This window comes from Bombina bombina, chromosome 1 (genome assembly GCF_027579735.1).
Source record: "Bombina bombina isolate aBomBom1 chromosome 1, aBomBom1.pri, whole genome shotgun sequence".
NCBI classification, from domain to species: Eukaryota; Metazoa; Chordata; class Amphibia; order Anura; family Bombinatoridae; genus Bombina; species Bombina bombina.
Genome location: NC_069499.1, coordinates 268,164,974 through 268,181,954, shown reverse-complemented (window position 1 = coordinate 268,181,954; position 16,981 = coordinate 268,164,974).

The following is a 16,981-nucleotide window of genomic DNA, read 5'->3' as shown; positions in this document are numbered from 1 at the left end:
TGGAATCCTCAAGAGGCGAGGTTACCAATCAATATTTTAGAACTCTGTGCTATTTTCAGAGCTCTTCAGGCATGGCCTCTATTGAAGAGAGAACTTTACATTTGTTTTCAAACAGACAATATCACAACAGTGGCATATGTCAATCATCAAGGAGGGACTCGCAGTCCTTCAGCAATGAAGGAAGTATCTCGGATACTTTCTTGGGCGGAATCCAACTCTTGTCAAATTTCTGCGATTCATATCCCAGGTGTAGACAATTGGGAAGCGGATTATCTCAGTTGTCAGACTTTAAATTCTGGTGGAGTGGTCTCTCCATCCAGATGTATTTTCATCTTGTACAGAAGTGGAGTCTTCCAGAAATAGATCTGATGGCCTCTCGTCTAAACAAGAAGCTTCCCAGATACCTTTCCAGGTCCAGGGATCCTCAGGCAGAGATGGTGGATGCCTTAGCAGGTCCTTAGTTTTACCAACCTGCTTATACTTTTCCACCTCTGGTTCTTCTTCCAAGAGTGATCTCCAAGATGAAAATGGAACAATCACCAGCATGGCCTCACAGGTTTTGGTATGCAGATCTTGTCCGGATGTCCAGTTGCCAGCCTTGGCCACTTCCTTTAAGAACAGACCTTCTGCCTCAAGGGCCATTTTTCCATCAGGATCTCAAATTTCTACATTTGAAGGCATGGAAATTGAACGCTTAGTACTTAGTCATAGAGGTTTCTCTGACTCAGTGATTAGCACTATACAGGCTCGTAAGTCTGTTTCAAGGAAAATTTATCATTGGGTTTGGAAAACCTATATTTCATGGTGTTCCACTCATAATTATTATTGGCATTCTTTCAGAATTCCTAGGATTTTACAGTTTCTTCAGGATGGTTTGGATAAGCATTTATCTGCAAATACTTTGAAAGGACAAATTTCTGCTCTTTCTGTATTATTTCATAGAAAGATTGCTAAACTTCCTGATATTAACTGTTTTGTTCAGGCTTTGATTTGTATCAAACCTGTTATTAAATCTATTTCTCCTCCTTGGAGTCTCAATTTGGTTTTGAAGATTTTACAGGCTCCTCCTTTTGAGCCTATGCATTCGCTGTATATTAAATTACTTTCTTGGAAAGTGTTATTTCTTTTGGCTATCTCTTCTGCTAGAAGAGTTTTTTTGAATTGTCTGCTCTCTCTTGTTAGTCTCCTTATCTGATTTTCCATCAAGATAAAGCTGTTTTGCAGACTTCATTTACATTGTTGCCTAAAGTTGTCAATTCTAACAATATCAATAGGGAAATTGTTGTTCCTTCCTTGTGTCCTAATCCTAAGAATACTCTTGAAAGGTCTTTACATTCTTTGGATGTGGTAAGAGCTTTGAAATATTTTGTTGAGGCTACTAAAGATTTCAGAAAAACTTCTAGTCTGTTATTTTTTCTGGCTCCAGGAAAGGTCAGAAAGCCTCTGCCATTTCTCTGGCATCTTGGTTGAAACACAAAGCTTATTTGGAGGCGGGGCAGTCTCCGCCTCAGAGAATTACAGCTCATTCTACTAGATCAGTTGCCACTTCTTGGGCTTTAAAGAATGAAGTTTCAGATGATCAAATTTGCAAAGCAGCAACTTGGTCTTCTTTGCATACTTTTACTAAGGCCTCTAGTTATCAACATGTCTACTTACCTGCCATCGCTAGCCCCAATACGCCTGCCTAAGCTCGCCTATCATCGCCGCCGTGGACCTGAATACGCTTGCCAAAGTTATCAATAAAGCTGTCAAAAAGCCGCGCACCAAGTACGGGGCGATGAGCAGTGGACTGTGATAGTTATCACTCATCCGATCTTGCTGCTCTCTGGCTTTTTCCCCGCTTTATTGCTAGCCTGTCACGAAGCACCCACACTAAACCACACTGTTCTACCCCCTATACCGGCGCCCCCGGAGCCCCCCACAACTAAATAAAGTTATTAACCCCTAAACCGCCGCTCCTAGACCCCGCTGCAACTATAATAAATGTATTAACCCCTAAACCACCGCTCCCGGACCCTGCCGCCACCTACATTATACCTAGTAACCCCTATCCTGCCCCCCCTATACCGCCGCCACTTATAATAAATTTATTAACCCCTATCCTGACGATCCCAGACCCCGCCGCCACCTATATTAAACTTATTAACCCCTAATCTGCCCCCCCTACACCGTCGCCACCTATAATAAATTTATTAACCCCTATCCTGCCCCCCTACACCGTCGCCACCTATAATAAATTTATTAACCCCTATCCTGCCCCCCACTACACCGCCGCCACTATAATAAAATTATTAACCCCTAAACCTAAGTCTAACCCTAGCACCCCCCTAACTTAAATATTAATTAAATACATCTAAATATTATAACTCTTATTAACTAAATTAATCCTATTTAAAACTTAATACTTACCTTTAAAATAAACCCTAACATAGCTACAATATAAATAATAATTATATTGTAGCTATCTTAGGATTTATTTTTATTTTACAGGCAAATTTCAATTTATTTTAACTAGGTACAATAGCTATTAAATAGTTATTAACTATTTAATAGCTACCTAGTTAAAATAAAGACAAATTTACCTGTAAAATAAATCCTAACCTAAGTTACAATTACACCTAACACTACACTATCATTAACTAAATTATTCCTATTTAAAACTAAATACTTACCTGTAAAATAAACCCTAAGATAGCTACAATGTAATTAATAATTACATTGTAGCTATTTTAGGATTTATATTTATTTTACAGGTAACTTTGTATTTATTTTAGCTAGTTAGAATAGTTATTAAATAGTTATTAACTATTTAATAACTACCTAGCTAAAAGAAATACAAAATTACCTGTAAAATAAATCCTAACCTAAGTTACAATTAAACCTAACACTACACTATCATCAAATTAATTAAATAAATTACCTACAAATAACTACAATTAAATACAATGAAATAAACTAACTAAAGTACAAAAAATAAAAAAAACTAAGTTACAAAAAATAAAAATACAAACATTTTAAAAATATTACAACAATTTTAAGCTACTTACACCTAATCTAAGCCCCCTAATAAAATAACAAAGCCCCCCAAAATAAAAAAAAATGCCCTACCCTATTCTAATTTATAAAAGTTAACAGCTCTATTACCTTACCAGCCCTTAAAAGGGCCTTTTGCGGGGCATGCCCCAAAGTATTCAGCTCTTTTGCCTGTAAAAAAAAAAATACAACTCCCCCCAACATTAAAACCCACCACCCCTACTCTAACCCAAACCCCCCTTAAATAAACCTAACACTACCCACCTGAAGATCATCCTACCTTTAGCCGTCTTCAGCCAGCCGACCACCGATGGAACAGAAGAGGACATCCGCAGCGGCCGAAGTCATCATCCAAGGGGCGCTGAAGAAGTCTTCCATCCGATTGAAGTCATCATCCAAGGGGCGCTGAAGAGGTCTTCCATCCGATTGAAGTCTTCATCCAGGCGGCGTCTTCAATCTTCATCCATCCGGAGCGGAGCCGAGCCATCTTCAGACGAGCCGACGCGGAGCCATCTTCTTCCACCGACTTCCCGACGAATGACGGTTCCTTTAAGTGACGTCATCCAAGATGGCGTTCTCTCGAATTCTGATTGGCTGATAGGATTCTATCAGCCAATCGTAAATAAGGTAGGAAAAATCTGATTGGCTGATTGAATCAGCCAATCAGATTGAAGTTCAATCCGATTGGCTGATCCAATCAGCCAATCAGATTGAACTTGCATTCTATTGGCTGTTCCGATCAGCCAATAGAATGCGAGCTCAATCTGATTGGCCAATCAGATTTTTCCTACCTTAATTCCGATTGGCTGATAGAATCCTATCAGCCAATCGGAATTCGAGGGACGCCATCTTGGATGATGTCACTTAAAGGAACCGTCATTCGTCGAGAAGTCGTTGGTGGAAGAAGATGGCTCCGCGTCAACTCGTCTGAAGATGGCTCCGCTCCACTTCGGATGGATGAAGATTGAAGACGCCGCCTGGATGAAGACTTCAATCGGATGGAAGACCTCTTCAGCGCCCCTTGGATGATGCTTCAATCGGATGGAAGACTTCTTCAGCGCCCCTTGGATGATGACTTCGGCCGCTGCGGATGTCCTCTTCTGTTCCATCGGTGGTCGGCTGGCTGAAGACGGCTACAGGTAGGATGATCTTCAGGGGGATAGTGTTAGGTTTATTTAAGGGGGGTTTGGGTTAGAGTAGGGGTGTGTGGGTGGTGGGTTTTAATGTTGGGGGGGGTTGTATTTTTTTTTTACATGCAAAAGAGCTGAATACTTTGGGGCATGCCCCGCAAAAGGCCCTTTTAAGGGCTGGTAAGGTAATAGAGCTGTTAACTTTCATAATTTAGAATAGGGTAGGGCATTTTTTTATTTTGGGGGCTTTGTTATTTTATTAGGGGGCTTAGATTAGGTGTAAGTAGCTTAAAATTGTTGTAATATTTTTTAAATGTTTGTAACTTTTTTTTTTTTTTGTACTTTAGTTAGTTTATTTAATTGTATTTAATTGTAGTTATTTGTAGGTAATTTATTTAATTAATTTAATGATAGTGTAGTGTTAGGTTTAATTGTAACTTTGGTTAGGATTTATTTTACAGGTGAATTTGTCTTTATTTTAACTAGGTAGCTATTAAATAGTTAATAACTATTTAGTAGCTATTGTACCTAGTTAAAATAAATTGAAATTTGCCTGTAAAATAAAAATAAATCCTAAGATAGCTACAATATAATTATTATTTATATTGTAGCAATATTAGGGTTTATTTTAAAGGTAAGTATTTAGTTTTAAATAGGATTAATTTAGTTAATAAGAGTTATAATATTTAGATGTATTTAATTAATATTTAAGTTAGGAGGGTGTTAGGGTTAGACTTAGGTTTAGGGGTTAATAATTTTATTATAGTGGCGGCGGTGTAGGGGGGGCAGGATAGAGGTTAATAAATTTATTATAGGTGGTGACGGTGTAGGGGGGGCAGGATAGGGGTTAATAAATGTATTATAGGTGGCGACAGTGTAGGGGGGGCAGATTAGGGGTTAATAAGTTTAATATAGGTGGTGGCGGGGTCCGGGAGCGGCGGTTTAGGGGTTAAACAATTTATTTAGTTGCGGCGGGGTCCGGGATTGGCAGGATAGGGGTTAATAAATTTATTATAGGTTGCGGCGGTATAGGGGGGGCAGGATAGGGGTTACTAGGTATAATGTAGGTGGTGGTGGGCTCCTGGAGCGGCGGTTTAGGGGTTAATACATTTATTATAGTTGCAAATAGCACACACAAAGAGGAACTCCAGCACTCCAGTAATAGAAAAAGGCAATTTATTAAGCAACGTTTCGGGGTCACAGCCCCTTCCTCATGCTGTGACCCCGAAACGTTGCTTAATAAATTGCCTTTTTCTATTACTGGAGTGCTGGAGTTCCTCTTTGTGTGTGCTATTTGCAGATTGTTGGGGGGCTGTGGCAGTGCCCCTGGTCTCCTGTGCACCCAGACCTCTGTGCTGTGCTCACTTTTGGACTGTTTATTATAGTTGCGGCGGGGTCTGGGAGTGGCGGTTTAGGGGTTAATCAGTTTATTAGAGTGGCAGCGGGGTCCAGGAGCAGCGGTTTAGGGGTTAACTAGTTTATTAGAGTGGCGGTGGGCTCCGGGAGCGGCGGTTTAGGGGGTAATACATTTATTTAGTTGCGGCGGTGTAGGGGGGGGAACGATTAGGGGTGTTTAGACTCGGGGTACATGTTAGGGTGTTAGGTGCAGACACTTCCCATAGGAATCAATGGGATGTCGGGCAGCAGCGAACATGAAATTTCACTATGGTCAGACTCCCATTGATTCCTATGGGATCCGCCGCCTCCAGGGCGGCGGATTGAAAACCAGGTACGCTGGGCCGGAAAAGTGCCGAGCGTACCTGCTAGTCATTTGATAACTAGCCAAAGTAGTCAGATTGTGCCGAACTTGCGTTCGGAACATCTGGAGTGACGTAAGAATCGATCTGTGTCGGACTGGGTCCGGCGGATCAAAGCTTACGTCACTATATTCTACTTTTGCCGGTGTGTAGGGCTTGATAACTAAGGCGAATCAGCCTCGCCACAAATACGCTGCGGAATTCCAGCGTATTTGTGGTTGACGGCTTGATAACTAGGGGCCTAAATGTTACCATTTTGATGTGTTTGCTTCTTCGGAAGCAGCCTTTGGTAGAAAGGTTCTTCAGGCAGTTGTCTCAGTTTGATTCTAGTGCCTTTGATTTGAGTTTTTTTTTAATTTTTAAAGATAACAATTATTTTTTTAGATTTCATTTCTCAGCGGATTTAGCTGTTATTTTATCCCTCCCTCTCTAGTGACTTGTGAATTCCACATCTTGGGTATTATATCCCATACGTCACTAGCTCATGGACTCATGCCACTTACATGAAAGAAAAAATAATTTATGTAAGAATTTACCTAATAAATTAATTTCTTTCATAGTGGCAAGAGTCCATGAGACCGACCCTATTTTTTGTGGTTATGATTTTTTGTATAAAGCACTTTATTTTTTCCACTTCCTCTTTTTGTATGCTTTTTACTCCTTATTTTACACCTCACTTCTTGGCTACATGTTAAACTATGGTATGAGTGAGGTGGGAGGTGTATTTGTAGGCATTTTGAGGTTTGGGAAACGTTGCCCCTCCTGGTAGGAATGTATATCCCATACGTCACTAGCTCATGGACTCTTGCCACTATGAAAGAAATTAATTTATCAGGTAAGTTCTTACATAAATTATGTTTTTAATAGTTTGGATTTGTTGATACTATATTATCTGTTAGAATATCACCATAAATATTATCTCAGCAATGTACTTCAACGTGTTAGATATAACCTAGGTTACAATATTAATTATACTCAATTTCAGTGGTAACCTCTAACATATTATATATTTACGTAACAATATTTCCTAAATTCTAATCATTTAATCTTTATATGCACTTTGATTATATTTACTTAGCAACTGAACACCACTTATGACCAGTTATATCTATCAATTGATCAACACAACTTGTAAATATAAAGCAGGCTATGAAAATATTCAGATTAATTACTATTCAATAGATATTGTCTATTACCCTGAAAAGGGAAGAAATATTTCTATAAATTAACCTTAACTTAAAATGAATTAAACATCAGATATTACCATTAAACTTACAAGACAATTTGTAATTAGCCAACAACTCTAATTTACTGCCACTATATAAGCCTATAAGTTACAATGCTGAACTTATAACAATCAGATAAATTGTATATTAACACAATAACCAACTTATATGCAAAAAGATTTCACAATAAGTAAGACTGACTTATAAATATAAAAATATAAAATCTTTTCCAAGCAATAAAATTATTTAGCACCAATATAATTATTTCTAAACTACACAGGCCAATGGGACATACATTTAAAATACAAAATACCCTTTTAAATCACCAGCTTCAATTAAATAACAGCAACAGTGAATACCTTTTCTTTAAAATATTACATTATAAAAATCACCATACATACCAAACACCCATACAAGAGTTTAGCTTTTTCAAAATATTCTGTCGGTCATACGTGAAGGAATATTCCACTATTTGCCAGGCTACAGGCCTCAAAATTTAACTTTCTTATCCTAAGAAAGGGTCCCAACAAAATGGCAGAGAAAATATTAGCCCAAAGTGTGTATTTCCCTATTAGTAAATGAGTCTGTGTTTTTCCAAGGCAGCAGTTTAAGTCAGTAAGTCAAATAAACCAGGATCAGCCAGCTTCAGCCAAGCAAAAGCCAAAAGCCCCCTTTTACTTCCAGTGCAAGGGTTTTTATCTCTGTGATAAAACCCACCTCTTTTCTAATCATTGGTGAAATTTGGGTACGCTCTTATCGAAGCTTGTCCCTCATTAGCCCTTTGGTAATGCATGTCTTTTAACAGTCAACCCTTTTGGCTGTAATACCAGTTTTATTCCATCAGGGGGCAGCAGACATAGAAAAACAGTTTCATTATCAAATACTGCTCCAGTTTAATATATATATTTTTTAAATGTATATTTAATATACTATATTCCCTAGTATTAATAAACTTATCTGTCAAGTACATGGCCCATTTAATCTAACTGAGCACGGGCGCGATCCGATATACGGCGTACGTAGTTTCACCTCGCACATCGGGGTATTACATATACCCCGCCGGCAGTTGCTAAACTGCCGTAAGTTGGACAAACTAGCGATGTCCAGAAATAAGCGTAAGTACAAATTTCTGGAGTCGCCAGAGACTTACGGCACTTTAGAAACTGCCGGCGCCTAAAAAAACTAACTAAACTTTTAAATCTGCCGTAACTGTATAACACACCACCCAAAAATAGCCCGGCACGTATACCCCTCTATCCGCAATCCCCCCTCTCACTCCTAATAATAAATGTATTAACCCCTAGACCGACAACCCCCCACAACGCAATAAGCCTAATTATTAACCCCTAAACCTCCATAGCCCACACCGCAATAAACCTATCCTAGTATTAACCTCTAAACCGCCGCTCCCGGACCCAGCCGCCACCAACATTAAATGTATTACCCCCTAATCTGACCCCCCTACACTGCCACCACCTATATTAAATATATTAACCCCTAATCTGACCCCCCTACACCGCCGCCACCTATATTAAATATATTAACCCCTAAACCTAAGTCTAACCCTAACACCCCCTAACTTAATTATTATTTAAATAAATCTAAATAATATTAATATTATTAACTAAATTATTCCTATTTAAAACTAAATACTTACCTATAAAATAAATCCTAAGATAGCTACAATATAATTAATAATTACATTGTAGCTATTTTAGGGTTTATATTTAATTTACAGGTAATTTTGTATTTATTTTAACTAGGTACAATAGCTATTAAATAGTTAATAACTATTTAATAGCTACCTAGTTAAAATAATTACAAAATTACCTGTAAAATAAAACCTAACCTAAGTTACAATTACACCTAACACTAAACTATCAATAAATTAATTAAATTAATTAACTATAATTATCTAAACTAAAATACAATAAAATAAAATAAACTATATTACAAAAACAAACACTAAATTACAAAAAATAAAAAAATATTACAAGAATTTTAAGCTAATTACACCTAATCTAAGCCCCCTAATAAAATAAAAAGCCCCCCAAAATAATAACATTTCCCTACCCTAAACTAAATTACAAAAGTAATCAGCTCTATTACCAGCCCTTAAAAGGGTCTTTTGCGGGCATTGCCCCAAAGTAATCAGTTCTTTTACCTGTAAAAAAAAAGAACAATCCCCCCCACATTACAACCCACTACCCACACACCCCTACTCTAAAACCCACCCGATCCTCCTTTAAAAAAACCTAAGTCTAACCCCCAAGTGGTCCTTACCTGTCCTGAAGACCGGCGGAGAAGGTCCTGTTCCAGGCGGTGAAGTCTTCTTCCAAGCGGCGACCTCTTCTTCTTCCAGGAATCAGCCGGCGCGGAGCGGAGGAGTTGAAGACCGATGACCGCGGAGCTGAAGACCGTCGACTCTGGAACGGAAGACCGGCTACGCTGGAACTGAAGATCGGCGATGCTGGAACTGAAGACCGCGGAGCCATAGAGCATGGAGGATCCTCTTCATACGATCTCCGCCGTACACTGAATAGGAATTCAAGGTAAGCGATTAAAAATGACGTCCCTTGAATTCCTATTGGCTGATTTGAGCCTTCAAATTCAAATCAGCCAATCAGATGAGAGCTACTGTAATTCTATTGGCTGATTTGAATAGCCAATAGAATAAGAGCTACTGTAATTCTATTGGCTATTCAAATCAACCAATTACGGTGCTCCAAGCACAAGGCTTGCTACGCCTGCATTTTGTGGCGAGGTGAAAATGGAGTAAGATTTCTCCATTTTCGCCACGTAAGTCCTTACGCTGTATATTGGATACCAAACTGCGCGTGTTTTCTATGTCGTCTATGGGGGAAAAAACTACGGGCGAAGGCAGAAATATATGAGCGTAACTTCTATGTTACGCCGTATATGTGATACCAAAACCGCGCAAAATCTGGCGTCACCGGCTTCTGCGGGCAACGCTGCATATCGGATGGGGCCCCATGTATTTACAAGTCCAAACAGTGGGTATATTTCTCAATTCTATGTATTCCTATACATTTAAATATTTAGCCTGTGCATAACATCAAATCCATACAATATACATATAATATATACTTCCTACTGATAAGGTCTTAAAAGATGTCCTTAAAAGTCATGTTTCCATATTCCGTACGTACTTGCAATAGAATTCTGCTGCAATTAAATTATGACAGATATATAGTATCATTACAATTTTATTTATTATGTAAAATATGTATTCCTTTTCACCACTTCACATCTTAATAATGTTTAAAATATAAACTTAAATCTATGATTATATTACTAGGATAACCCATCCATTGTTTATTTCAAAACCTCACTTTCATACCAGATTCTGAAAAACAAAGAAACAGTTTGTTATTCTGAAATAAGTTAAACATTTTAAATTCAATGCAGTTATTTATTTAATCTAGCAGACATATATTGATGTTGTCAATATGATCTGAGTATTTTAAATTATTATGAAGATTAGGCACAAATTATTTATTTGAGATTTAGCTTCCAATGTCATATCTTGAGCTAGCAAATTTTCCCGGATTTATATGTGGATTGGACCTTCAAAAGAAGACCTAGTGAATCATCATGTTGATTATCACATGTATCTGTTAACTTACCATATCGTGGGATTCTGAGCATATCTAAACTAAAGTACAGACTCAGCGTCCTTCTCACCACAGGTAGCATCCTGATCTAGGTACCATATCATGGCAAATATTTATTATTTAAATATTTTCTTTTATTGAGGTTTCAAAAAGCAAATCACAAAATGAAAATGAAAAACAATATGCACAAGTAATCATTGCGAAGAATGTCAAGTACATTACAATATTAAGTGTATACAAACAATCTAGGAAGGAGAACAAGCATTAATGAACAACTCCATTGTACAGTGGTGATTTGCCTATTTAAATGTGGACCTTCTTTTTTTTTAAAATAATTTTTTATTGAGACATTGAATGGAAATAACACAAAAGAGAGTATGTCCCGACACAAAACAAAAACAATAAAAATAACTGATACATTTCACGTATGGAAGGTATACAAGAGTTAAAACATTGGTGTGCTAATATAGTATTTGTTATAGTAGTATCTAGTCAATAGAAGTTCAATATTTATAAAAAAGTAAGAGTCAATGACATGGAAGATATCTAGGTCCATAACAGAGGAATAACAGTTGACATAAGTTATAGCACCACCTTTATGACCTTGAATATGAAATGCAAACAATGTATACAAAACATGTGTGACTGGAACATATAGGGATGAAGCCTCGATTTTTTAATACAGGTAACAAGTGGTCCCTACTCCCAGATAAGAGGTATTCTATAAGCTGAAAATAGTGAGAGGTAGGGAGCTGGCTTTTGTCAGGCCTCCCGTAGGCCGGAGTGTATGGGGGGGTGGGAAATGCAGCGGGCAAGAGCCGCTCATAATGGAGGGGGGAGGGGGGGGGTGGAGCTAGTTAAATTGTTATGAAAGTACAGACTACAGGGCTATTTAAAATGGAATGGAATTGGATCTCAGGGCTTTTGAGTACACTCCTAAACAACGCCTCTAGTAAATAAAAACTAGGGCATGTGAGAGTAAGGGTAGGTTCTCAGAAAGGATACAAACAGGGGGGGACATTTCGATAGATACGAAAGGTAAAGGACTACTACATGAGCCCCTCTCCTGGGGAGGTGCAAACTATAGGCAATGCAGGTAAAAGGAATAGGGATATGACCCCCAGGTAATAAACGCCGGCGGTAAATGGAGGAGAGGGGTCAGATGAAGATGGGAGGTGTCCGAGAAAGTTATGTCTCGAAAAAGCTATGGGTCCCTCATATACAAGCTTAAAAAAGTTAGTATAAACATAAAATGTATAGCAATACTTAGGATAGAGTGTGGTATACTTTTGCGCTTATAGTAAGGCTTGCAATATGGCTCACATATATATCCCTAGTTTGTAAAAGATGGGAGCTATAAATAGAGTGGGAGCACAATTGAGAATTTTCCCTTAAGGTAGTTTAAGTCATAATAGCAAACTTCACATATAAAACAAATGGGTAAGTAGAGGGCATAAGGAACCGCTAACTGCAAAACATACAACACTCAGCAGGTAATAAATGATAATTATGAGGAGATATAGTAAAGTCTCTAACATCTATGCAGTGGGGTACTTTAAGAGAGATAAGGGAGTCGCTTGCATAGGCATTTCTAACATTCTCATGCTGCGACAGCCCCGACACAAAGGACACCAGGGGAGGAGGCGGGCATAATATATCACGGCCAAAGTGTATAGATAACTATATATAGTGGCCTCTAATGCACATTAGGTAGTTTCATTCACATCTATGCAGTCTGAAAAGGACCCTCTAGTCTTGTCAATTAATGAAATAAATAGAGTAAATAGAGCGAAATATACCCTAGTATCTTCAGCAGTGTAGATTGTTTGACAGTATGGGTATGAGTATATTATAAGCTATACCCTTTACTAGTTAGGGTGAAGTGGCAATATATAGATATATAAACAACATTACCAGATATAGGGCACCTAAGTGTATAGGAGAATTAGGTAATAGCACAAATGAAACAGACATGTGATAATATTAATTGGACATTTAAACTAAAATGCTTAGATAAGAGACAGCTAGGGTATCTAGAAACTTAACCACATATTTTCTATAATGTGATACAACAGGTATCATAAAAAAATACTAATAACCAGAGGAGTTAATATTGAACTAGGCTGCTTGCAGAGCTAGCAAGGAAAGAAGAGTCACCTGTAATGTAGGGCATTATCATACTTAAAAGTGAAATTTAACAACATATAGTATGGCAGATTAGGGCTTTGCATATAAACCTCTAGTAAGGCCATCAATCAGGAAAAACTGCGGCATTTAGAAAGCATGTCTTTGAACTTTTAAGCGTTGTTTGGCAATATAAAAGTGCACCTGCATCTGTTAACAAGTTGTAGGGTATATGGCTGCATAAAATATCCAATGCATCTGTGATATAAATGCACAGCTAGTAACCATACCAGCCTGCTCCAAAAAATGTTAGGTGCAGAGTATAGCACAACGTACAGTTCCACATGTTGTTCGTTGTAGTGGCCGCAGGTATGTCACTGAACACTTGTATCTTACCGCCTGGATCAAATGGGTCTTCCATCTGGCCATAAGAGGTTGCAAAAGACATTAGCCGGTTGCTCGGCCACCAGCTCAGCCCTTCCATCTCCAGGAGAAGGTCAATGCGTCCGCCCAGTCCCCCAGCCGGATCCGAATGTGTATAGCTTAACGGGAATGGCTTCCGGTAGATTGTAGCAGATATCGATATGGTTTGTGCTGCTACGTGTCCCAGAAACTTCCCTGGTGCTGCTGAAGCATTTTCAGTGTGCGCGGTAGGTTGTGCCGTGTCATCCAAACATAGATTTGCTCCGGAGGCCTCAAGTAACTAATGTTCCCCCTGTTCCACTTGTTTGCTCCGTCTGGCTTCTAATGGATCATAGGCAAGGTAAGGGTCAGTTGGGGGGAGAAGGGGGGGACCAGCATTAGTTTGCAGAGCGGTCGAACATGCCATATAGTGCTGGTCTAGGCGGGTGGACATATCCTGTAGGAGAGAAATGACTAGCCTCAGGGTGTCTGGTTGGCATACTGCGTCATGGGAACCCTCCATGTTGCTACAGCAGGCTGCGTGTCTTATGATTTTATATAGCTTAGCTGTATAGGTCACTATTGTTCAGATGCCATCCGATCTATACACCATGTTTTTAATTAGGAGTACCTGCTCCTACTGTTATTCAAAGCAGCGATGTTCGGGTAGCCGCATGGTGCTGGCAAGATGGCGGCGGTAGTTCTAACTAGGCGAGACCTTTATGGAGTGACGTCTTGTTAAGCTGTAGAAAAGTTGTTGGCGCAGAAGAGAGTTTGTTTACATGGGATCACCTGCAGATAAGAGGATGGTTTCAGGGCTCCCAATTCGCCTCCTTGTGTGTGCTGTAGTCGGCACCGAGGCCAAACCAGGTCCTCCGTTCACTCTGGAGCTTCTCTACGCTCCGGGTGGTAAACACAAGCAGATAGGGTTTTGTGTGCTCCAAGGTCAGCAGGATTGTATCTATAGCGTAGAGGCGATATCGGTCTGAAAAAGGCAGGTTTGCAGACTTTTAGCTACAATTAAAGGGCAATTTTAGATTTTAGATACCAATGTGGACCTTCTAATTAACTCAAGAGGCCTCTCTTGGGCCCCAAACATCAGCAAAGGAAAACAGCTAGCGAAGGTTAGTATGGGGTGAGAAAGACCTCCTCAAGGTCACAAAACCAAACCTCTTTTTTTTTATTTTTATAATAGCTAGTTGTGATAGGTAGGGTTGAGTAAGAGTATGTAGTTACGTTGCATCTAATGGGATATGTGATATAGATAGTTATTGTAATTGAGTATGTGGGTATGTTATATTTAAAGATATAACTTAACAAATGGTGGAAATAGTGTGGTAGAACTGGTATAACTAGTATGGTAAAATATGTAAATAGAAATAAGCAGGTTACGACATAGGTAAGATAAGCCGTGTAGTTAAACTTCCTAAATTAGGAGGTATATTATTAAGTTGGTGGGGGGGGGGGGGTGGTAAATTAAATAAGATGTGAGAAACATGATATACATACTTCTAAATGCTGGTTATCTAAGCAGGAACCATAACAAGGGCCAGCTTCATATGTATCTAAGCCTGGCAACTTCTTAAAGCTGGATAGATATTCTAGGACACAAAATCCAAAGCTTGGGTACATGAATGCCAAAGCAGAAAATAAGATTGCCACGGGGCATGGGCCCAATGCCCAGCGACAATAGATGGGAAGTCACCTCAATCCCACTCAAGTGCTATTTATAGGCAGTAGGCATATAGGTTGCTCGGCAATAAACATGTTATTGTTATACGTATTCAGTAGGACAACTATTAGTGTACACTCCATAAAAAGGGTGTGGCTGAAAGGTGCTGCTACTATTAAAGTGTGTCCCAATCTTAGAATTATGTCAGGAATCAGGAGTAGGCTTTACGTGTTAGGTACTGAACTGCTAGTAGTCTTACCAATATCTATGTATATATATCATTATACTATTAGAGTGCCTTGCGATCTCAAGGTAACAGTGCAAAGAAATTGCGTTTCAATGAAGAGTTCAATATGTCAGGGTGCAAGCAATGAACAAAATTAAGTATATGCATAGGAGATAAGTTAGTACAATGTTCAGGAAACAAATAAACAAAACAGAACAATTATTAACCAAGGAGATTTTCATCAAATAGCAATGATGCCCTTTTAAGCCCATATATCTATAGTGGCACCAATGCATGACATATATGAAGGTTCACCAAATAAACAATATAGAGAGATATCAAGGCTATCAAAATACCATCTACTAGGGAAGTGCTAACAGTACAAATAGCATATAGTGTGTATTACAATAGGATGGATAAAAATTATAAAACAAGCAGGTAAAAGTTTCATGCATGGTTCCTACTACTTTCAATGCATATGCTATTGTCATACATTATAGAGTAAATCAGGCAAGCTATTAACAAATAATATGGATGAGTAGCAGTTGCCCAATCTAACAAGTCAGTAAAAACAATAAAGTGTATGGTGGAGAGAACAGGTTACAATACATATAAACTCGTCAAGATAGCATAAGACCAGGGATATTTAAACTGGCGAATTTTCAACTAACTACATATACAGACACAGTTAACCTGGGAGCTTATGAGCAAGAATAAGAAAAGTTAACACCAATTGTAGCATATGGGGTCTGTGGGGCAACCCTTTGAAAAATACAGCATATAAGTCGATACTTAGAGCCATGGGGCTAAACAATAGCATGAATAAAGAATAAATCAAATAGGCATATGTTTAAGTTACTTCACTTACTTAATAGAGGCTCTAATGACATGCCCTCCCTCACAAAGTGCCAAGGACCAATAACAGAGTCCCCAATACCACAACTATATTATATATGAGCACATTTTAAGCACAACTGAACCAACCTTAAAACAAGAACTACAGGGAGTGCAGAATTATTAGGCAAGTTGTATTTTTGAGGATTAATTTTATTATTGAACAACAACCATGTTCTCAATGAACCCAAAAAACTCATTAATATCAAAGCTGAATAGTTTTGGAAGTAGTTTTTAGTTTGTTTTTAGTTATAGCTATTTTAGGGGGATATCTGTGTGTACAGGTGACTATTACTGTGCATAATTATTAGGCAACTTAACAAAAAACAAATATATACCCATTTCAATTATTTATTTTTACCAGTGAAACCAATATAACATCTCAACATTCACAAATATACATTTCTGACATTCAAAAACAAAACAAAAACAAATCAGTGACCAATATAGCCACCTTTCTTTGCAAGGACACTCAAAAGCCTGCCATCCATGGATTCTGTCAGTGTTTTGATCTGTTCACCATCAACATTGCGTGCAGCAGCAACCACAGCCTCCCAGACACTGTTCAGAGGGGTGTACTGTTTTCCCTCCTTGTTAATCTCACATTTGATGAAGGACCACAGGTTCTCAATGGGGTTCAGATCAGGTGAACAAGGAGGCCATGTCATTAGATTTTCTTCTTTTATACCCTTTCTTGCCAGCCACGCTGTGGAGTACTTGGACGCGTGTGATGGAGCATTGTCCTGCATGAAAATCATGTTTTTCTTGAAGGATGCAGACTTCTTCCTGTACCACTGCTTGAAGAAGGTGTCTTCCAGAAACTGGCAGTAGGACTGGAAGTTGAGCTTGACTCCATCCTCAACCCGAAAAGGCCCCACAAGC